Consider the following 23,703-nt stretch of genomic DNA (forward strand, 5'->3'; position numbering starts at 1 on the left):
CTCGATCTCTTGACCTCGTGATCCACCCGCCTCGGCCTCCCAAAGTGCTGGGATTACAGGCTTGAGCCACCGCGCCCGGCTGAGATTTAAGTTTAAGCAAGGAAATGTTATTAGATACTGTCCTCAAGTGGTATACCACAGACTGAACACTTTCAGGAGACACACACCATCTCTTATACAGCTGAAAACACACACACCTCTTTCCCCAAGTAACTATTCAAGCCTAGGCTCTTGGGGCCAGGGGTTCGAGGTTGGGGGAGTGTCTGCATCTCCTGGAATTTGGTTATAATGTTAATATTCTGTAACTGTGGGTTCAGTTGTAGAGTTAGCTACCATGAACACACTTTATATTAAATAGAAGGGGGAGGAATGGGAATGAAGAAAAATATTAGTTAAAATTTACATGTAAATGCATTACACAACAAATAAGAAAATACAGGTAATGCTTTAGAGCTAATTTTTATGTTTTTCATTTAAAAACATTTTAACTTTTAAAATTAATATAATGCACATATTTTTGGGGTACATGTGATAATTTGATACATTGATATAATCAGAGTAATTGGGATCTCCATTACCTTAAATATTTAAATTTTAAATGCTAGGAACATTTGAATTATTTTCTGACTGTTTTGAAATGGTCAGTCAATCCATGTTAACTATAGTTACCCTAGTGACCTATTGAACACCAGGTCTTCTCTCTTCTAAGTGTATATGTATACCCAGTTATCAACCTCTCTTCATCCTCCCATCCTGCTGACCCTTCCCAGCCTCTGGTAAACAATCTACTCTGTCTTCATGAGATTCACTTTTATAGCTCTGATATGTGAGTGAGAACGTGTAGTATTTTTTTGTGCTTGGCTTATTTCACTTAACATAATGACCTCCAGTTCCATTCATGTTTCTATAAATGACAGGATTTCATTCTTTTTTATGGCTGAATAATATTGCACTATATATATATACCAGTTTTTAAAAATGCATTCATTAATGGACATTTAGGTTGATTTCATATTTTGGTTATTTTGAATGGTGCTGCAATAAACATGGGGAGGACAGATATTGCTTTGATATGTTGATTTCCTTTCTGTGGTGTGTGCACCCAGTAGTGGAATCGCTAGATCATATGGTGGCTCTGTTTTTGTTTTTTCGGGGAAGTTTTTATACTGTTTTTCTTAGTGGCTGTAGTAATTTGCATTCCCACCAACAGTGTATGAGGTTTCCCCTTTCTCCATATCTTCACCAGCATCTGTTATTCTTTGATAAAAGCCATCCTAACTGGGGCGAGATGATATCTCATTGTGGTTTTGATTTGCATTTCTCTGATTAGTTATGTTGAGCATTTTTTCATATTTGTTAGCCATTTATGTCATTCTTTTGAGAAATGTCTGTTAGGTCTTTTGCCCATTTTTAAATTGGATTCTTTGTTGTTTCTGCTATTGTTTGAGCTCCTTACATATCCTGGTTGTTAATCATTTGTCAGATGGATAGTCTGTAAATATTTTCTCCCATTCTGTGGGATGTTTCTTCACTTGGTTGTTTCTTTGGCTGTGCAGAACCTCTTTAGCTTGATGTGATCCATTTCTCTATTTTTGCTTTTGTTGCCTGTGCTTTTGAGACATCCCCTAAAATCTTTGCCTAGACTAATGTCCTGGAGTATTTTCCCAATGTTTTCTTCTAGCAGTTTCATAGTTTCAGGTCTTCAATAGAAGTCTTTAGTGTGATTTGAGTTACTTTTTGTATATGGCGAGAAATAGAGGTCTAATTTGGTTCTCCTGCATGTGGTTATCCAGTTTTCCCAGCACCGTTCATTGAAGAGTGCCCTTTTCCTATTGTATGTTCTTGGCACCTTTGTTGAAAATGAGCTCACTGTGGATGCATGGATTTACATCTGGGTTCTCTAATCGATCGCATTGATCTGTGAGTCTTTTTTATGCCAGTACCACACTGATTTGGTTACATAGATTTGTAGTATATTTTGAAGTCAGGTAGCATGATGTCTCCAGCTTCATTCTTTTTGCTCAGGATGGCTTTGGCTATTCGGGGTCTTTTGTAGTTCCATATGGATTTTACATTGTTTTTTTCTATTTCTGTGAAGAATGTCATCAATATGTTGATGGGAATAGAGCAATTTCTGTTGCTGATCAGGGGATTTGTGACTTTCCCCGTCATCCTGTGTTCTTTTTGCCTTCAGTTAGTACTTCTGCTGTTAGGGTTTAACTCTGGTGTGATCCAAATTTCGATTCCTCACAGGTCTAAACCCTTGTAAATCCTGCTGTTGTCTTCCATTAACTAACCAGTAGACATGGCAAAGCTAGGTGATGCCACACAAAATCCCCTAAGTTTCACTTACACTCACCTTGCCTTCATTGTGTAGGAGTAACTCAATTTCCCTTTGACCGTAAGGGTTAATCCTCCAAGCTTGTACTATAACCCCTCTTTCACTTATTCTCCTAGTTCCCTGAGGAACCCCAAATGGCTGGGTAATAGCAGGTTCTGATTTGATAGAATCATTGTTTTGTCCCCTGGTGGAAGCACTTCTTTGCTGTGTGGTAAGACCACTAACCAAGCACATCAGAGTTGCAGGGATGGGAAGAAGGTATTTTAGGTTGGGTTAAGAGGTATAATAGAGGTGCCACTTCCTCTTCCACTCTTTGAATACTGACTCTACATATTTAGGTTACGGGTAAAGCATCGTATTGAATTTACTGGCTCAGAGCACATGCTGCATCCTGTGGGATAGAATCTCAACATCACATGATGATGTGGTGCTATAGGAGAACCTTTGATAGACTGTTCTGTAAGGCTAACCACTTCTGAGTGATGGGATAAGACCAATGAATCCCATAGCCCATCATCTGACTTCATTTGCTACAAAGTGAGGTAATTAGACGAAAGTGATGTTATGTCTGATAACATGACAGTGACTAAAATAGTCAGTACACTCATGGATGATGGAACTGGCAGAGGCATTGATGAATTTGGAAAGCAGATTCACATCCAGAATAAGAAAAGACTCTCTGACCCATCTAAAATGGAAGAGGTCTAGAGTAATCAACCTGATACCAGAATATGGAAGGTCTTGGAAAACTGGCAGATTAGGGACCCAGCTGTGCTAATAGCCAGGTTAATCTTGGTGAGAGGCTGTCCACATTGTTGATCCTATGCAAGCCTTTCATTGCTGCCACTGTGGCTACTTTGGTCATGAGCGCATTGGAATGGCTATGGCAAGAGGCTGGCTGATGTGCACAGGTCATGCCACCTTGCTATTGAGAGCTGCAGGACCCTTTTCTTGAGTATCTGTGTGGGTCACAAATATCTCCTCTGGCCTCGTTTTGGGGTGTTCATTTATATGCCTTATTAGCATTTATCCGTGAACCTGCTTGTTAACATTTCTCCGATCTAATTCCTTCCGCAATCCTAACTATCCCAGGAAACTATTGGACACTCCCATGAATCAGTTTTAGATTCTTACAGACAAACTGGTCAATGACATGTACCATTTGAAACTGTACCCGGTGTGAGGGTTTTTCTTGATTGCCGTCCTTTGGGGCCACCTCACGTATAAGGTTGCAGCTGTTCATTTCCAGCAGATCCCAGCATGTAATGGGGAGCCATCGGTGAACAGAGCTCAGTTTCCCCTCTTCTACTAATGTGGGGTGAGAGAAGAGTAGTAATACAGCAGGAGTCAGCATACTGGAAAGAAGAGTTCTCTTTTCCTGCATCATATATGTGACTTCAGGATTCTCCGTGTGTGTAAGAGAGAGAATCTACACATGTGTATGTATCCATTGATAATGGAATGCTCCCTGATATGGCTAGGTGGATCAGATAACTCCAGTTGATAATGGAGCACTCAGGTAACTTGGTTCTCAGAGGGTGTCCTGTGGTCAGGGATAGCTCACTTGGTGAATGAGTTAGAGTGGCATGCCCAGTTATGTATGTATCACCTCCAAATTTCAAAGAGGTCTGCCGAAGCTGTGCCTCTTTCTTAGGGATGAGTGGCATAAGGTAGACCAACTTGTCCTTTACTCGTATCTTGAAATCTTGGAAACTGCTCTGAAGTGATACACACACACACACACACACACACACACACACACACACACGTGTGTGTCTATATTTCTGATATACTTATTAAGGCATCTGGTATACCTGCCACTCCTAATTTTGTAGGTCCTATTGGCATGCTCTATTAATGATTTTTCTTATGGTCACTTTGCTGTCTCTCTGTTTTAGAGTCTTTAGATCTTTGAACTGACTCAGGTCTGGAAATTGGGGAAAATGATCATGGTGGTTTAAGTTAACCCTTGTTCACTAAGACTAGATTATCTGCTAGTTATATAATGACAATAAACATAACAGGAATGGAAAAGATAGCTAACATAAATTGAGCGCTTCATCTGTGCCAAACGCTGCTTTACGAGCTTTACATTATATTAGCCTGTGTAATTCTCACAGCAGCCCTATAACTAGGTAGGATCTTACCGCTATTTTACAGTGAGGAAATGGAGACACAGGTTCAGCTTGAGTATCTGTTTAAGGCCTGTGGACCTTATGATTAGTTGCCCTTCTCCAAAAATTTCAGGGAATCAGAGCATCTGACCACCAGGCAGGACACGTGGCTTACGGTGGTCATGATGCACATGCCATCTTAGGGTTAAGCAGCACTATGTAGTCTATGACTTAAGGGGCTTGGTGTCTGTATTGAAATGCAGAATGTCATTGTTTCCTATCAGCATCCTCAGCGCACAGAGAATGGCCTTGGCAGCACATTTCTGAGATGCTTGTGCTTCCCTCACTAATGTATTCATTTTTCAAATTCTCAGTGAAGGTAGTGTCTTCTGAGCTCTCTTGCGGGCATAATTAGGGAGTAGGCTAGCAGGTCACACATGATAAATCCACTCTGACATTCTTATCTCCTGAAATTTTTCCATTACTTCATCTATGACTTCCCAAGAATTTCTGGCATCTCAGCCCCATATATATGGGCAACTGTGGTGTCTGAGTTTCCAAACTCACAATCAGCTCCACTCCTAGCTGCTACAGCTGGCATGTGGAATCCTCACTTGCTGGTAAGTATACTCACATAGATCATTCACCCCATCTATTTAGTCTTCTCTCCTCCATCTAGATTCCTCAGAATCCATTCCCACATATATAGGTCAGAGTTTTGCCAATGTAAGATAGTAAAACCTTGCAGTTCTTTTGGAGTGAAAGCCCCTTGGGGCATGCTGGGGTCCATTTCTAGACAGTGAGGAGTGGTGAGCAGGAGAGATGCAGAAAATCTGCTTCTCTTGCAAAGTAATTCCTTCATGAGACTTCATTAAAAGGGTGGTTGGGTAAGGCCAGATGAGCCTCACCTGAAAGCCTTACACAGGGGAAAAGGGGTTGGCACTGCTGGCCAGGGAGGCTCCCTAAGGTTTGGGGACTTGGACTTTTCTGAATCATCTTAAATCTCAGTTCTAGTGTTTAGAAGTTTCACTTTGCAGATTGGTAGCCCAGTCTATAGATAACTTGCAAGGGTGAGAATTCAGCTAGCATTGTAATTTAACAAAACTGAGGATAAAACTTCTGGGGTTTGTTTATTGAACCTGCTGACTACGAGAGATAAAAGATTGTTTTTAGCAGACGCCTAGAAGGTCTGGGTTTCAGTCCATGCCTTGAGCTGATAATGTAGGAATTTGAGTAAGAATTTCTCCTCTTACTCTCATTTATAAGTTCTGCTTGGCCGTTGAAAGCAACCAGCCTACACCATAGTTCTTGGAATGAAAGTCATCATGCCCTTAATAGCTGTAAGTTGGGTTCCCCAGGGAGGGTAGTTTGCAGGTGTTTATTACTGTGTTCTCTTGAGATTAATTCCTGTGGGAGGAAAGGGGGGGGGTAGAAGAAGGACCTGGCAGAGGGAGGAACCAAGTGTGATGCAGTTTTCATGGAAGCTCCAGTCGATTCTGTAGGGAGTTCTGCAGGTGGGGCGATTCTTCAGAATGGTCGCAAGTAGAGTGAGGAGGATAAGCCTTTCTACCCTCGTGGCAATCAGTCCTTGGATGTAACCTGCCCCAGAAAGGCCGGGGCAAGGTAGCTTTCCTGAGTGGATACAATCCCCAGTGGAGGTGATTCCCAGCTAGGGGTTTCTGCTGGTCACCTCCCATCAGCTGGGACAGTGAGTCTTTGATTGCTTAAGGGAAATCTGGGCAATGCATCCTAGTATTCACCATAATAGAATTTTGTAGAATTGTCTACTGTCACCCAATCTTGCCTTCAATGGTTGCTTCTTTCCAGGCGACTCCCAGCAATAATTTGATGAACAGTTTCAACACTGTGTAGCTGGAGTTTCCAGAGTCTCACCGTTGATTAGTTAGCTGGATTTTCACTGCCTTCAGCTCCAAAGCATCAACACACACGACCAAATCTAGGTTCCCTAGGTTTTCCTGAGTGTCTGATGCTGACAAGTACCGAGTGTCAGTTTCTTCCTTGGAAGTAGGAGAAACCAACTTTGGATGATTTATGCAGAAAATAAAATGCATTAAAAGGAAAATGAGTAGCTCATATAATCACAGGGCTCTGAACTCAGAGGACTGAATCCAGGGCTATGCAGCCAGAACTCAAACCCCACAATATGTCACAGTCTGTGAGGATGCCACCCCCTCCTAGTGTAACTTGCACTAGCCATTGGGTGCTGCCACTAATGTCACTGCCACTAGAGTGTGCTTGTCTGGTGGGCAGAATCTATACAAAGTGCAGAAGAACCTGTGGGGACAATGTGATGTGGATGGAGGGTAAGGAATGAGGAACAGGAGAGGGACTGTGGTCAAGTTTCACAAATGCCCATGTGGATTTCAGACAGCAGCCATTGCTGAATGGCTTGAGAATCTGAGTTGCAAATGAGGCCTCTTGCGGGTTACATAGGACATCTGAAGCCTGCTGGGCCCAGGAGGGACAGAAAGCCCAGTAATTGTTTTGATAGAGGCACTGGCCTGAATGTCAAGTGTCCTTGCCAAAGGGGACCTTGATCACTTTTCTGATCAATCTTTCTCTGCACCTCCGGCTGTCAAGTTGTTACCTAAGAGAGTTTTCTGGTGGTTACGCTATGGATATGACGCTTTTTCAGATTATTTGTATTTTAATGTCAGTGAAAGTCAAGCTTGTCTTTAGATTTTGACAAAGAGAGCTCCATGGCTCACCAAAGACATATTGATTCAAATTGTTCTTTTTAATAGTATAGTAATAGTATAGTTTTCTCACCATGAAAGTAGAAATGATTGGCCGTTAGAAAAAATATTTGTTCATTAACATGCTCTCAAATTTGTAATTAAGAGCAACAAACCTGCTAAACGTTCCATCATACCATAAATATATATAAACAAATGGATATACACATATAAAGATATGTATATGCATGTACACACACACACACACACACACATATATACATATATACACACATTTTAAAATAGAGACTGGGTCTCACTGTGTTTCTGAGGCTGGCCTTAAATTCCTGGACTTGAGTAATCCTCCCACCTGAGCCTCCCAAAGTGCTAAGATTACAAACGTGTGGCCCCATGCCCAGCCAATATATAACACAAACAAGTTTTAAACAATGGTCACATGTTCACTAGTGAGCATAACAGTGCAGAGAATATAAACTACAATTGTGCTAGTATCTCTCCCTAGCCCCCTCTGCCTTTACTATTTGCCTTCCACATTTTGTCCAGATAATCTACAAGGATTTGCAAGCCCTGTGTTCCTTACAGGCTACTTTTTTTTTTCTTTGAAAAGGTCACCTTGGCTTCAGAGCTTACAACCTGCTTAGAAAGCTACTATAGTATGAACTTTTCCTCATGTGGTGAAATAATCTTTTAGATTTCATTCTTTTAGAGCACATATGTGTATTTTTTACTAGTTTTAAGGTATTCCTTTCTATGGGTTTACTGGAATTCAGTTAACGAATCCTCTGTTGTTGATTATTGTTTAAAATTTTGCCTCTTTATAAATAATGCTTCGGTGAACATATTTATATAAACCTTTTCAAATTCACCTGGGATGATTTCTGCAGGTTGATTTCCTAGGTCAAAGGTTTTTGTAACTCACTGCCAAACCAGCTTTAGGAGGGCAGTGCCATTTTTCTTTCTGGACATCAGTGGTGTTGGAGAGAGGTGGTTGGCGGCGGACTGATATTTTTGTTAACGCAATTGATTTTTATTTAGAAGCCTATACATCTCTTGCCACCTGCCCCACCCTTCTCTATTTTCTGGCTTCTCCTACCCTGCTGTCCTCTTAGGGTGCTCGTGAACCTTCCTTTGGATACAGGCTCTGTCTTTGAGTCTGGAGCAAGCTGCAGTCAGATGCCATCTAAACAGCCAACCGTGGGAAGAGCATTAAGAGTGGACCTTGTGGGAGACGCTCCTGTTGGGTGGGCGTGGTATGGAGCTCTGGCCCTCTCCCCCAGCCTTTTGGAATTGAGCTTTCCCAAAAGACAACTGGGTATGTTGAACCAACCTTGCATCCCCGGGAGGAAGCCTACTTGATCATGGTGGATAAGCTTTTTGATGTGCTGTTGCATTCGGTTTGCCAGTATTTTATTGAAGATTTTTGCATCGATGTTCATCAAGGATATTGACCTGAAGTTTCCTTTTTTAGTTGAGTCTCTGCCAGGTTTTGGTATCAGGATGATGTTGGTCTCATAAAATGAGTTGGGGAGGATTCCCTCTTTTTGTATTGTTTGCAGTAGGTTCAGAAGGAGTGGTACCAGCTCCTCTTTGTACTTCTGGTAGAATTCAGCTGTGAACCCGTCTGGCCCTGGACTTTTTTTTGTTGTTAGTCTATTAATTGCTGCTTCAACTTCAGACCTTGTTTTTTGACTATTGAGGGATTCAACTTCTTCCTGGTTTAGTCTTGGGTGGGTATAAGTGTCCAGGAATTTATCCATTTCTTCTGGGTTTGCTAGTTTATGTGCATAGAGTTGTTTGTAATAATCTCTGATGATGTTTGGTATTTCTGTGGCTTCAGTGGTGATATCCCCTTTATCATTTTTTACTAGGGGGATAGAGGGAGCAAACTACCTTGCCATGTATGTACCTATGTAACAATCCTACATGATCTGCACATGTACCCCAGAACCTAAAGTACAATAAAAAATAATACACAAAAATATGTTACAGTGCTAAAAAAAAACAAAAACAAAAAACAACTGGGGCCTCACCAGAGCCTTATAGGGCTTCCTGACGTTCAGTTTCCTGAATATTGAGGTTATGAACCTACCACTTATATATATAAGTTTTAAGGTAGGACAGACTTTTCTTCTTGCAAGATTATTGTTTTGAAATCTTTCAAATACATCTTTCTTGTTTATGGAAAAAATACTGTATTGATAAAGACACCGATCACTCGGTTCTAGGAATAATGGGCCGATTGGGACTTTGGGATTGTGAGGTGTAAAACTTGTTCTAAAATGGTGTGACCTTGTTAAAAAGCAGAATATTTCTGCAGTTGTCTGATGGCTTTTCATTGAGCTTAGAATAAAGCCAGACTGTTCCTCCTTAACAAAACACCATGTGGCCTGGCACCTGCCTCTGTGATGCATCTCCTCCCACCCTTGCCCCGGCCTCTGTGCTCCAGTACTCTGGGCTTCCTGCTCATCTTCAGACAGAGCAAGCTTGGTCCCACTGTGGGGTGCTTTTGTGAGCTGTTCCTTCGGGTTACAATGCTCTTGCATTGTGTGGCTTCTTGTCATTCCTATCTCTGCTTAAATGTCATTGCCCCAAAGAAGCTATTCTTGGTGACCCAGACAGAAAAAGACAGCCAGCTTTCTACATCACCAGATTTTATTATCTGCGTAGAGCTTGTCGCCATGTGAAATTTTACTCGTCTGTCTGCCTTCCGTCCCTGACTCTATGTTCATGGACGTAGGAACTTTATTGAACTTGTTCATCATGGCGTCCCCACTGCCTAAAACAGTAGCTAGCTGGCAGGGTGCAGTGGCTCATGCCTGTAATCCCTGCACTTTGGGAGGCTGAGGCGGTTGGATTACCTGAGGTCAGGAGTTTGAGACCAGCCTGACCAACATGGTGAAATCCTGTCTCGACTAAAAATGTAAAAATAAGCTGGGCGTGGTGGTGGGTTCTTGTAGTCCTAGCTACTTGGGAGGCTGAGGGAGGAGAATTACTTGAACCCAGTAGGCAGAGGTTGCAGTGTGCTGAGATCAAGCCACTGCACTCCAACCTAAGCAACAGAGTGAGACTCCTTCTCAAAAAACAAAAAAATCAAAAAAAAAAAAAAAAAAAAGAATAGATAGCTAATAATTGACACTCAATAAATATTTGTTGAGTATATGAGTAGTGCAGTTGGTCAGGCTGAATGCCTTTATATGTTGCTAAAAGCAAGTATCCTCAGGCTGGGCATGGTGGCTTACGCCTATAATTGCAGCCCTTTGGGAGGCCAAGGTGGGCGGATCACCTGAGGTTGGGAGTTCAAGATCAGCCTGACCAACATGGAGAAACCTCATCTCTACTAATATACAAAATTAGCTGGGCATTGTGGCATATGCCTGTAATCTCAGCTAGTGGGGAGGCTGAGGCAGGAGAATCACTTGAACCCAGGAGGGTAGAGATTGTGGTGAGCCAAGATAGTGTCATTGCACTCCAGCCTGAGCAACAAGAGCGAAACTCTGTCTCCCCCCTCAAAAAAAAGTACCTTCAATAGACTCATTTGGGGTCTGAAGACCTGTGCTTTAGTCTTAACCCCCTATCCACTAATTCTGTGATACTGGAGAAACCACTTGTCATTTCTGAATCTCAGTGTTATCTGTAAAATGAGAATCATACTAGTTTCACAGAGAACCCCATGTGACGCTTGAGAGGAATAGCTGTGACAGTAGGCGTGCAATCTGTCTGTAAGCTTTTCAACAAATGGACATTGTCACTACCTTTTTATGAGAAGCCATTACAGGAGACTACCATAGAGTGCTTCCAAAGCTTGGAAAGAGGAAAAATACAGCCCACTACAGAGAGAAGACTTTATACCAGTGCACAATTGGTTAGAAACATGTATTTTGGTGGGCACTTGATTGAGGATAATTTAATTGCAGGCTTTAATCATACCCTTGGAAAGATTTTGCCAATCAGAAAGGGAGTTGGCTTAGTCAGAATTAGACAAGGAAACATTCAGAAGGCAAATCCTGACAATTCCCAGTCAGGCATTGGCTGGGGAAGGATGCCCTGGTTAGCAATTTGCTTTGTGTTGTCCGGTGGCAGAATATTCCTGAGGAGGAGATAGGTGCCTCCGTCTTTCAGAGGTTGAAGTCACTGAAGATTCAGGTTCTTGAACCCAGGCCAGTGCCCTTGCCCTGATGTCTTCTCACCAAGCACTCTGAGTGCATCATTTGACTTCTTATGTGGCTGACCTAGAGGAGATAGGAGACCCCACATTCTGGTAATACACATCTGTCTCCATGAGCTGGGCTAATGTGTGTCTGTTCCTAGACACAGATCTGTCTCAGGGTGCTGATAGATCAGTCTTCTGACCCACAAAGTGGAGGACCCAGACCCTGGCTGGAGTGACTCTCAGTGTACAGCCACCTTGAAGGGGATGTAGCTGGGTGACCAGCTACCCTGATCAGGGGCTCCCACTTGGTAGCATAGTTTTTCATCTGCAATGTGGTTATAGTTTCATTTGACAGTTTATCTGGTTAGAGTTTTTTTTTTTTTTTTTTTTTTTTTTTTTTTTTTTTTTTTTTTTTTTGAGACAGAGTCTTGTTCTGTTGCCCAGCTTGATCTTGGCTTACTGCAGTCTCTGCCTCCCTGGTTCAAGTGACTTTTCCTGACTCAGTTGCCCGAGTAGCTGGGACTACAGGTGCCTGCCACCATGCCCGGCTAATTTTTGTATTTTTAGTAGAGATGGGGTTTCACCATGCTGGCCAGGCTGGTCTTGAACTTCTGACCTCAAGTGACATGCCCACCTCAGCCTCCCAAACTGTTGGGATTACAGGCGTGAGCTACCACAGCCAGCAATTAGAGATTCTTGAATGTAATTATTGATATTTTGTGTGTGCATATGGGGGGTTTATCGGTCTTAGTGTGGTAGTTTAGGGTGGACATACTAGAAGGGGCCAGGAGGTGGCAGTAAAACATAGCTAGACATTTAAGCAATTCAGATTAGACCAAATTATATTAGCCTAATATTCAGCCTCTCCTGGGCAATTTACCAAGTATTGAGGTTGGAGGAGGCAGGATGGCTGTTGCTTCTACATAAGAGATTGTCTACCAAAGTAGCCATTCTCATCCCAGCTTTCATGATGTCCCTGAATCTTTTTACTTTAAACTGTTTGTCATTACATTCTCCTGTGAAATTAAAAAAAAAAATTCTCAACTTACTCAAGTTTTCAGATTTTATGTAGAACATGTTTTTATAGATAGGCTGTAGGTAGGATTGTCACTGATTTCAGCAGGGAGGGTCTCCCAGCCCCAATTTCTAGATAAGATGAGCCTGGCTCTCTTTTCCCTAGATTGAGCGGGGCCCAGTGCTGTCCTAAGACATTTACTCCTAGGCCACTTTTGCCCCTCACCTTGTGCTTCCGTGGAATTGGTTCTGTTTTGGGATCATATCTTCATCCCCACTGGACATCACCCTGCCTATCATGTGGCATTTGGCGATTTTTCTTGGTGGTTGTGTGTATTATGCGTGGCGATACACACACAGTGAATGATACACAACCACCAACAAAAATCCATTTGGATGCAGCATGTGTTGGAGGACTTGAATAAAGGTTTGGGAGACAGTTCCACAAACAGCTTAACATTGGTGGTCAAACCTCCCGGGTCCCTCTGCCATGTCTGAAACTCAGACTCTGGCCTCTGGCCATGCTGTTCTATCTTCTCCATATAGCTCCTTTTTCTGCCTTTTTCCCCCTTCGGGACAAAACTCATCCTCCACTTTTTTTTTTTCTCTAAATGGACTGATCTTTCTAAAACACAAAACAAATCATATTCTTTTCTTACTTGATTTCCCAGGTCTTCCACTATAAAGTTGTGCTTCGTAGCTGACCAGCGTGACCTGTTCTGATCACGCCTTTCCTGTTGCTGAAGTTGCATCAGCATTCCTACCTATGCTTTTTCCTCCCCAGCTGCACTGGGATGCTTCATTTCTTCATGCTTTGTCTCCACCATTGGTTCAGGTTTTCTTTATCTAGTTACTGCCTCTAAAACATCTCACTTCTGACTTGCTTCCCCTAAGCCCTCAGGTTTAGATGGAGCCTTCCTCTGCTCCTTCATGATTGTGATGAATTACTTTTCACTGGGAGAGAGAAGCTGAGTGTTTCAGTCCTAAACTGTCACCAGTTTTGTGACACAGGGCATATTAAAGGAGGCTAGAGGCGCTCCATGATTGTGAGTAGTTAAGTACTAACCTTCCTCAAAGGTAATTGTGATCATTGAAAAAGGGATGGTCATTTAATTCACATCAGTTCATCAAAGTTTCATTAAGTCTTCATAAAGAAATTTCTACTCGCTAATTCGCTCTCTAAATATTGAGTGCCAGGTACTTTGTGGGACCACAGGTACAGTGGGGAGGATGCATCCACAGTTCTGGGATTCAGGGGAAATGTCAAAGTTAGTGATATGTATTTGGGAGTCAACAGTGAGAATATGGCCATTAAAGCTCATGGGAAGGGTGCCAACTTCGGAAAATACATGAAGAGTGTGCATGGATCACTGGAGCCTTGGATACCTCCTGCTTTTCAAACATTTCTTCTGTGAAAGGGAAGATGTTCTGAGTGCAACTTTCCTATTCTGAAGGATTATAAAATTATTTTACGTCTTAATTTTTTTTTGAGATGGAGTCTTGCTCTGCTGCTGAGGCTGTAGTGTAGTGGTGCGATCTCAGCTCACTGCAACCTCCGCCTCCCAGGTTCAAGCAATTCTCTTTCCTCAGCCTCCTAAGTAGCTGAGATTACAGGCGCCTACCACCACGCCCGGCTAATTTTTGTGTTTTTGGTAGAGGTGAGTTTTCACCATGTTGGCCTGGCTGGTCTCGAACTCCTGACCTCAGGTGATCCACCTGCCTTGGCCCCCCAAAGCGCTGGGGTTACAGGCATGAGCCACCACACGTAGCCATATCTTTTATAATCGGTATATTTTAAATATTTTTCTACATACCCTAAGGACTGTGACAATAGCAGAGGGCACATTTTATAATGAATCTACATATTAAATATATACGTAAGATATATAAACATCTGTTCCCAGGGGTGTTAGCAGATTTGAAAATTAGCTGAGGATTTATCCTTTGAGGGAGGTTCGATTACTGGCAGTAACTTTTTTTCTCTTATGCTACTCCTTATGCTATGGATTAGGGTAGTGGTAAGTTTTGTTAAAAGTTGTAGCACGCTTTGCGGAGGTATTTATTTTAGCAGAACTCTGCAGAGAAGCTTGGAGCTTGCTTTCTCTAGTAGGGAGTATGAGATTGGGTCTGGGTGACCGCCGCTCTTCACTCTCAAGTGAGCAGAGCATTGTTTCTTCAGTTAAGTTGTGCTTTTCAAAATGATGGCAGTCTTTAGCTAATAAAATGAAAGGTCACTTCTGTGGCACAAGATTTCTCTTTGAAACTCCCTGAATGTTCTTTTTTTTGATAACTCAGTGATTAATGTCAGGATGGTTTTGGAACATTACCTTTGAAATTCTGCCATTGAACAAACAGATTGAGCAAGAGTGACTTTTCTATACATGAAAATCAGAAAATATTAATGAAATTAGTATTTGGAAGATTAAAGCAACAGAAAGGTAATCTCTATTTTTCCAAGAAAACTGCTATTCACACTTTGAAATGTCTTCATATTTATTTATTTAGAGACAGGGTCTCACCCTGTTACGTAAGCTGGGGTGCAATGGTGTGACCGTAACTCACTACAGCCTTGAACTCTTGGGCTCAAGTGATACTCCTATCTCAGCGTCCCACGTAGCTAGGACTATGGACATGCCTTACCATGCCTGGCTAATTTTTAAATCATTTAGAGACACGGTTTTGCTATGTTGCCCAGGCTGGTCTCCAGCTCATGGTCTTCAGTGATCCTTCTGCCTCAGCCTCCCGAAATGTAAAATATCTTTTAAAATGGGAAAACAAAGTAGGATGTGGATCTTCCAAGTTAGATCTCTAAAACTTGACTGGGCATAATTTTCTAGTCCTTGTTTTATATACAGATTTCAGGTCTCTGGCTCGATACTAAACCAGAATCTTTCAAGGAGAGACTAGGATTCTCTCTGCTTAACTATTATCCCAGAAGGTGTTTAGGACCAAGATAAATTTGAGAAATGCTGTTGTAGTTGCTAAACATCACCATGGATGTCTTGTTATAGGAAGTCGTTCTTCTTCGTTGGCTGCCGATTTCCAGCGATCTAAGGACTGATAACCTAATTCATTATTTGATCCTTGGCATTCTCCCCCTTCTCCCTCCTGTAATTGGCCTCTCCATTTTTCCATGTTTCATGTTTTCTATGCACAAAGGCTGAGCAAGGAGGTGGTATTGTGCTGAGATAAGCCCATTTTGCTCACTGCCCCCTGCACACGCGTTTGGTTGGTGGTGAGGAGGAAGTTAAGTATTCAGGGTTCCGGTAGGGGCTCTCAGTGCCTCCCCTTTTAGAACATTGTAATCTGGAAAATTAAAACCATAAATGTAGAATTAACCCCAATGCATTTATCACCCAGGTTCAACAATGATCAACTCCTGGCCAACTTTCTTTGGTCTGTACTCTCTCCCATATTGTTTTGAAGCAAATCCAGACATCTTACTATCTACTAACATTTCAGTAGTATCTCTAAAAGATAAGAACTCTTAGGTTCTTTTGAACTTCAGAATCTTCTGAGAAAACAGAAAATGGCAGACTGGAACTATACCCTAACTAGGCAGAGCCTAGGATTAAGGGGAGCAAAGACAGTGACTTCTGGTTTTTCTTTAAAAGAGCTCAAAAAGTTAACGTTTCTTCAATTCATTATTGAAAGGTGCTTCTCTATGGTAAATCCAGGTATATGAGTTTATGGGAGAAAAGAGCTTTAGCAAGGGATTTGAGAGTGAGCGAGGAGGTAGAAAAGTGAGAATAATTGAAAGTTGTTCTTACTTGGCAAAGATTATAATGAAGCTTTGTGGAATGTACATTAGAGTCCTTTTTGAAAGACTTAACTGTTCACTGGTTGGAGATTAAAAGCTTGTCTCCTACGTGTAAGTAATCAGTTTTTTTGGCTCAGTGTTTAAGTACCAACTGTTGTTGAAATAACACCTGTGTACCTGTCTAAATGGTAATGAAAGGCCAGCAAAGTTACCCATTTGCTTTTTCTCATTCTACAACATAACAGTGAGAGGAAAGGGATAAGACATTTGACATCTGACACTTGTTTTGAAAGTTGGGGAGACAAACATATGGCAGTCAGCATAAGATTCTTTTCTTTTTCCACTCTTTCGAGGCATTACACATTCTAAGGTTTGTTAAGTTACAGTAGAAAAAAGTTTTTATGAATTTTCTCCTTGGATTAGAATCCTGAGGTTATTTAAAATTAATGCAGTGTGAACCTAAAGCTACTCTGGGATTTACTACTGTGGAACTTGACTGTTCAATTACAGATATTCTATGTAGTGTGAAGATAATTTCATGGTGCATGCTTGCAGAATGGAAGAGATGCCTGCTTGATGTGCTGTCATAAATATACACTGAAACGTAGCAAGTTGCAGCACAGTTATTTAAAAGACTGACTATACCCTGCCTTCCCTTTCCCCCATTCTCCTCTTAACCCAGTCCCCTCAGAATACCATGATGTTGGTTCATTCTTACCTAATGCATTATTGTGCTCAGGTAACTTGGTAAACAGATAACTTCTTAGATGCAAAAAATAGTTGTATCTTTCTTTTAAGCCTGAGTTGACATATGGAAATCTGAATTTGTTGGATACTTTGGGGAGGCAATTATTTGCTTTCTAAAGGGATTCTTTGCTTTTTGAGGGATTTGCAATAGAATCCTTTAATTAGTAGTTAATTTTCAATTCATTCTGCACGTAGTTTTTATAGAACACTTCTAGGCAGAGTGAGTGATGGACTGTATTTGTTTTCATGCTGCTGTTAAAGACATACCTGAAACTGGGAACAAAAAGAGATTTAGTTGGACTTACATACAGTTCCACATGGCTGGGGAGGTCTCAGAATCTTGGAGGCAGGTGAAAGTCACTTACACGGCGGTGACAAGAGAAAAATGAGGAAGAAGCAAAAGCGGAAAACCCTGATTAAACCCATCAGATCCCATGAGACTTAATCTCATGAGAATAGCATGGAAAAGACTGGCTCCCACGATTCAGTTGCCTCCCCTGGGTCCCTCCCACCACACATGGAATTCTGGGAGATATAATTCAAACAGAGTTTTGGGTGGGGACACAGTCAAACCATATCATGGACACTCTGTCTGAAAATGTGCTTTTTAGAATTTTCAGGACATTTTGCCCTGTGTAAAGCTCCCTTCTTGTCCCATATTATTTCATTAAGTCTTGCACGGCTATGTGGATGGAGTATTACTTTGCTTCTGCTATGTGGAGTCTTCTTCCCTGTATTTCTTGAATCAAGTACAAGATGATGTCAGTAGGTGGTAGCCTGAGGAGGAAGGTGGGAAAACAGGATTTAATATTCTACCTAGGTAAATTGTCTCCCCTAGCAACACATCTTTTCTTTAAAGAGGGGCATTTTGGTGGTTTGAACCCTTGTAAGAAGAAATTTTCCAAAACTAGATTTTTCCGTGTCTAACACGTTCAAAGAGTAGGCACTCTGGGAAGTAAACTCTCCTTTCGGTTTCCGAGTTAATAATCACTTATGGTGACCTTGAGAGGATCAGTCTGGTGTTACAGAAAAAGAAATAGTTACCTGGGAGAGTGTTAGTTCGTGGTTGCCCAGTATAGAGCCCTTTCTACAGATCACTGGCTCCTCTCATTTAAGGACAAAGCAAGGGAGGATGATGGGAGGCCAGGAGGTGGCTTGGATGCAGCGGTTGGAGCCCCTTTTGGGGCTGACTCTTGTCCTTGACTGAGATTACCTCTGGGAGCATCTGAAAGGTTTCTCAAGCTTGATGGTCCTTGGTTCACTAAGTGCCTGTCTTTTTATCCCTGTCTTTCACATTACCTGCCCTTCATAGCAGAAAAAGGCATCTCTCATTGTGCCTGTGTTTCTTTGACCTAGTATTTTAGTTAGCTTGAAATGACTCAGAAAGAGCAAATCTGTTCACTTGGAGTTGCTCACCACAATACACCACCCCCTCATTTGCTCTCAAATATCTTTGCATACAGTGTGCTCCTTGAGGCTGGAATTTCTGAGGACCTTTAGAGCTCTTTCCCGATTTTTAGTTTTTTTAGTTTTTTTCCTGCTTGAAATACCCTCTGTCAGCTCCCTTTAACAACACCCTGGTCTGCTTCACACAGACACTCTTCCCCGTCTGGCCTCAGAGTTGCATATGAATCCAGTAAACGTGGTGACTTGAACACAGCTGACCTGATCCAAGTTACAACCCTGCCACTTATTAGTGTGTGATCTTTGGCAATTTTATAACCTTTCTGAGTCCAGGTGTAAAATGGGGAGTAATAATAGTTCTCTCCACAGAGAGAATGGAGCAAATACTTGTTTCTCCATCCTTAGTTCAAAAAATAAAATATTACAACATGATTGAAGCCCAGTTGGGTTCCCTCCTGATTGTGTTTCCCGCCCTTCCCCTCAATAGCAGCCACTATCATAAATTTGGTGTTTTTATTCTGCTGATGCTTTTGCTGCTTGTGTGACTGTTGTTTTACATGGGCGTTTGTAAGTAAGACGACCCACGAGATGAGATGGAACTGTCTGAGAAGCCCCTTGTGAAGGGTGAGTGGATCCCACTCTAACAATTGTGAGGAGAGGAGAGTGCAAAGCCCCAGCCTAGCCCTCATCAGGAGAGCACCAGGTTTTGGCTTTGTCCCCTTCTGTTTGGCTGCTGTCCCTCCAGGCCTGTTGACGCACCCAAGGAGCATAGCCTGGCCTCTATGCACAGCCTGGTTTCTTTGCATTGTTTTGTGCCTTCACGCAGAATGGAATTATGCAGCCAGAAGTTTAGAGCCCTAAATCACCCTCGAGCCAACGTGAGTCTGCTCTGCTTCATTTTACCAACATCTGCCTTGCTTGTTTGCAGTTTTAGGAATGTGATTAATGTTCCCCCAGCCTCTCTAACTTGGTGCCTTTTTTCCCCTTCATCTTCCTCCCTCCCTGGTTTGGTCCTCCTTACTCTGAACACTCAGTCTTTGCATTTCCTAGAAGCAGCCCTAGAGCCTCTGCTGTGAACTGCTCACCAGCCAGATGCAGCCGGGTTCCTGGGACCACCCCCTTTTTGAGAACCAGATGGTCAACCGCTTGGCGTGCATGGCCTTGCTGTCAGCATGCACAACTAACTGTTTAGAGTGTATTACTACTGTACTATGAGTAGGGGATTTTGTGATAGACTGTGCACAGGCAGGTAGATTACAGGTGTCCACCTTAGTCAGAGATTCAGCTCAGGATCTCGTAGTGGATGACTCTGAACTACTAGATTCCGACCATTTCCCCTTCAGCAGGCCAGTGACTGCTGAGCTCAGAAGTGCGGACACCGGCTTCTCCCTGGTAAAGCTGCTTCTAGCTCTAGAGGTTTAGGTTCAATTGAAATGACACCAGTTGATGTCGTTCATTCATCCAGAATCCAGTGCTAGTGATGACTGAATTCTTTTGCTTCTTTGGCCACTCTGGCTGGGCAAGCTTTATACAAGGTATCCCCCGTGCCTCTCCCTGACACGCCGCTCTTCCTCCTGGGCTGTGGTACTTGTCGCTCTGGAGTATGTGGCAGCCGTTCCTCAGTTCTGCCCATGATCTTACTCCCTTCCCCCACCAGTCACATTTCCTGACTTTGGTTTTCTGGGCGCTGATCCATCTCCTCCTGACCAAGCACGTTATGGAACTCCTCAGGGCAATAGCTACCTTTTGTTCAGTGTCTCTACAGAGCACCGGTGTTGACCACCCCAGGACATTAACTTCTCTTCCTCCTTCAGCCCTAGCTGGGAGGGAAAATCTCCAAGTCTCTGTTGTGTCATTTGTATCTTATGTTGAGTTTCCTGGTCTGTATTCTTATTGATTTGTCTTTATATTTCCAGAACTTACCCCAGATCTTATATATGAGAGGTTCTTATAAATAACCTTATATAAGAAAAAACTTTTTTTAAAAAATAAGCTTCTTGAAGCTACAAAGCTTTAATCACAAAAAAGTTAAGCAAAATCTAGAGTAGGTTTGATGTGAACAAAGTAAAAGTTATTAGAGGGACTTGGAGCAGAAAAGGTCCAGATGAGAGGTCAGGCCATGGACGTAAGCAGGAGCCCAGCACAGTCTGGAGATGAGAGCGTGGGGAGAGTCAGGGGCACAAGCTGGTAAAGGCAGATACAGCATGCTTCCTGAAGCTGAGGGAAGTGGGCGCCAGTGCCTGACACACACCATGAGACTCAAGGTTTTGCTTAGGTTTTCTTCTAGGGTTTTTATGGTGTTATGTCTTATGTTTAAATCGTCAATCCATCTGGAGTTAGTTTTTGTATAAGGTGTAAGGAAGAGATCCAGTTTCAGCATTCTGCATATGGCTAGCCAGTTTTCCCAACACCATTTATTAAATAGGGAATCCTGTCTCCATTGCTTGTTTTTGTCAGGTTTGTGAAAGATCAGATGGTTGTAGTTGTGTGGCATTATTTCTGAGGCCTCTGTTCTGTTCCATTGGTCTATATCTCTGCTTTGGTACCAGTACCATGCTGTTTTGATTACTGCAGCCTTGTAATATTGTTTGAAGTCAGGTAGCGTGATGCCGCCAGCTTTGTTCTTTTTGCTTAGGATTGTCTTAGCTATGTGGGCTGTTTTTTGGTTCCATATGAAGTTTAAGGTGGTTTTTTTCCAATTCTGTAAAGAAAGTCAGTGGTAGCTTGATGGGGATAGCATTGAATCTATAAATTACTTTGGGCAGTATGGCCATTTTCACAATATTGATGCTTCCTAACCATGAGCATGGAATGTTTTTCCATCTGTTTGTGTCCTCTTTTATTTCCTTGAGCAGTGGAGTGAAAAGTCTCCCACTATTATTGTGTGGGAGTCTAAGTCTCTTTGTAGGTCATTAAGAACTTGCTTTATGTATCTGGGTGCTCCTGTATTGGGTGCATATATATTTAGGAACGTTAGCTCTTATTGATGCGTTGATCCTTTTACCATTATGTAATGCCCTTCTTTGTCTCCTTTGATCTTTGTTGGTTCAAAGTCCATTTTATCAGAGACTAGGATTGCAACTCCTGCTTTTTTTGTTCTCCATTTCCTTGGTAAATCTTACTCCATGCCTTTATTTTGAGCCTATGTGTGTCTTGGCACATGAGATGGGTCTCCTGGATACAGCATACTGATAGGTCTTGATTCTTTATCCCATTTTACTAGTCTGTGTCTTTTGATTGGGGAATTTAGCCCATTTATATTTAAGGCTAATATTGTTATGTGTGAATTTGATCCTGCCATTTTGATGCTAGCTGGTTGTTTAGCCAGTTAGTTTATGCAGTTTCTTCATAGTGTTGATGGTCTTTACAATTTGGTATTTTTTGCAGTGGCTGGTACTGGTTGTTCCTTTCCATGTTCAGTGCTTCCTTCTGGAGTCCTTGTAAGGCAGGGTTGGTGGTGATGAAATCTCTCAGCAGGTGCTTTTTTGTAAAGGATTTTATTTCTCCTTTGCTTATGAAGCTTAGTCTGGCTGGAAATGAAATTCTAGGTTGAAAATTATTTTCTTTAGGGATGTTGAATGTTGGCCCCTACTCTCTTTTGGGTTGTAGGGTTTCAGCTGAGAGATCCACTGTGAGTCTGATGGGCTTCCCTTTGTGGATAACCCGACCTTTCTCTCTGGCTGCCCTTAGCATTTTTTCCTTCATTTCAACCCTGGTGAATCTGACAATTATGTGCCTTGGGGTTGCTCTTCTTGAGGAATATCTTTGTGGTATTATCTGTATTTCCTGAATTTGAATGGTGGCCTGCCTTCCTAGGTTGGGGAAGTTCTCCTGGATAATATCTTAAAGAGTGTTTTCCAACTTGGTTTAATTCTCCCCATCACATTCAGGCACACCAATCAAATGTAGATTTGGTCTTTTCACATAATCCCATATTTCTTAGAGGCTTTGTTGATTTCTTTTTGCTCTTTTTTCTCTAATCTTGACTTCTCACTTTTACTTCATTGAGTTGATCTTCAATCTCTAATATCCTTTCTTCTGCTTGATGGATTCGGCTATTGAAACTTGTGTATGTTTCATAAAATTCTTGTGCTGTGTTTTTCAGCTCCATCAAGTCTTTTATGTTCTTCTCTCAGCTGGTTATTCCAGTTAGGATTTCATCTAACCTTTTTACAAGGTTCTTAGTTTCCTTGCATTGGGTTAGAACATGCTCCTTTATCTTGGAGAAGTTTGTTATTACCCACCTTATGAAGCCAGCTTCTGTAAATTTGTCAGACTCATTCTCCATCCAGTTTTGTTCCCTTGCTGGTGAGGAGTTGTGATACCTTGGAGGAGAAGAGGCTGGTTTTTTGGCAGTTTCAGCCTTTTTGTGGTGGTTTCTTCCCATTTTCATGGATTTATCTATCTTTGGTCTTTGAAGTTGGTGACTTTTGATGGGGTCTCTGAGTGGATGTCCTTTCTGTTGATGTTGAGGCTATTTCTTTCTCTTTGTTAGTTTTCCTCCTAACAGGCCCATCTGCTGGAGTTTGCCGGAGGTCCACTCCAGACCCTGCCTGCCTGGGAATCACTGTGGGGGCTGCAGAACAGCCAAGATGCTGCCTGTTCCTTCCTCTGGTAGCTTGGTCCCAGAAGAGTACCCACCAGATGTCAGCCAGAGCTCTCCTGTATGAGGTGTCTCCCAGTCAGGATATTTGGGGGTCAGGGAGCCACTTGAGGAGGCAGTCTGTCCCTTATCAGAGCTCAAGTGCTGTGCTCAGAGACCCATTACTCCCTTCAGGGCTGCCAGGCCGGGAAGTTTAAATCTGCTGAAGTGGATCCCACAACTGCCCCTTTTCCCAGGTGTTCTGTCCCAGGAAGATGGGGGTTTTATTTATAAATCCCTGATGGGCTGCTGCCTTTTTTCAGAGATGCTTTGCCCAGCAAGAAGGGAGTCTAGTGACAGTCTGCCTGCAGAGGCCTTGCTGAGCTTCCATGGATTCCACCCATTTGCTGTGTAAACTTCCTGGTGACTTTATTTACACAGGCAAGGTTAAAACCACCTACTCGAGCCTCAGCAAGGACTGACGCCCCCTCCCCACACCAAGCTTGGATGTCCCAGGTTGATCTCAGACTGCTGTGCTGGCTGCAAGAATTTCAAGCCAGTGGATCTTAGCGTTCTGGTCTTCGTCGGGGTGGGACCCACTGAGCCAGATCACTTGGCTCCCTGGCTTCAGCCCCCCCTTTTTTTTTTTTTTTTAAGGGGATGAGGGGTTCTGTTCCCCCGGGCTTCCCGGGCCCCCCTGGGTTATTAAAAAAAAAAAAACTGCTGGAGCTAAAACGGCTGCCCAGTTTTGTGCTGGAAACTCGGGGCATGGGTGTTGTAGGCACTGGAGGGAATCTTCTGAAGTCTGTGGGAAAAGCACAGTATCTTGGCCAGAGTGTTGGGAAAAGTCCCTAATGGCTTCCCTTGGCTAGGA

General features: G+C 42.5%; 1 protein-coding gene across 8 annotated transcripts in view; it reads left to right on the plus strand.

The window, feature by feature from the left end:
- HHAT (hedgehog acyltransferase) overlaps window positions 1–23,703 on the plus strand; it is a 349,450-nt gene that overhangs the window by 109,154 nt on the left and 216,593 nt on the right. The window lies entirely within an intron of this gene.

The sequence above is a fragment of the Sapajus apella genome, unplaced genomic scaffold (assembly GCF_009761245.1).
Source record: "Sapajus apella isolate SASKATOON/1434 unplaced genomic scaffold, GSC_monkey_1.0 scaffold22, whole genome shotgun sequence".
Lineage (NCBI taxonomy): Eukaryota > Metazoa > Chordata > Mammalia > Primates > Cebidae > Sapajus > Sapajus apella.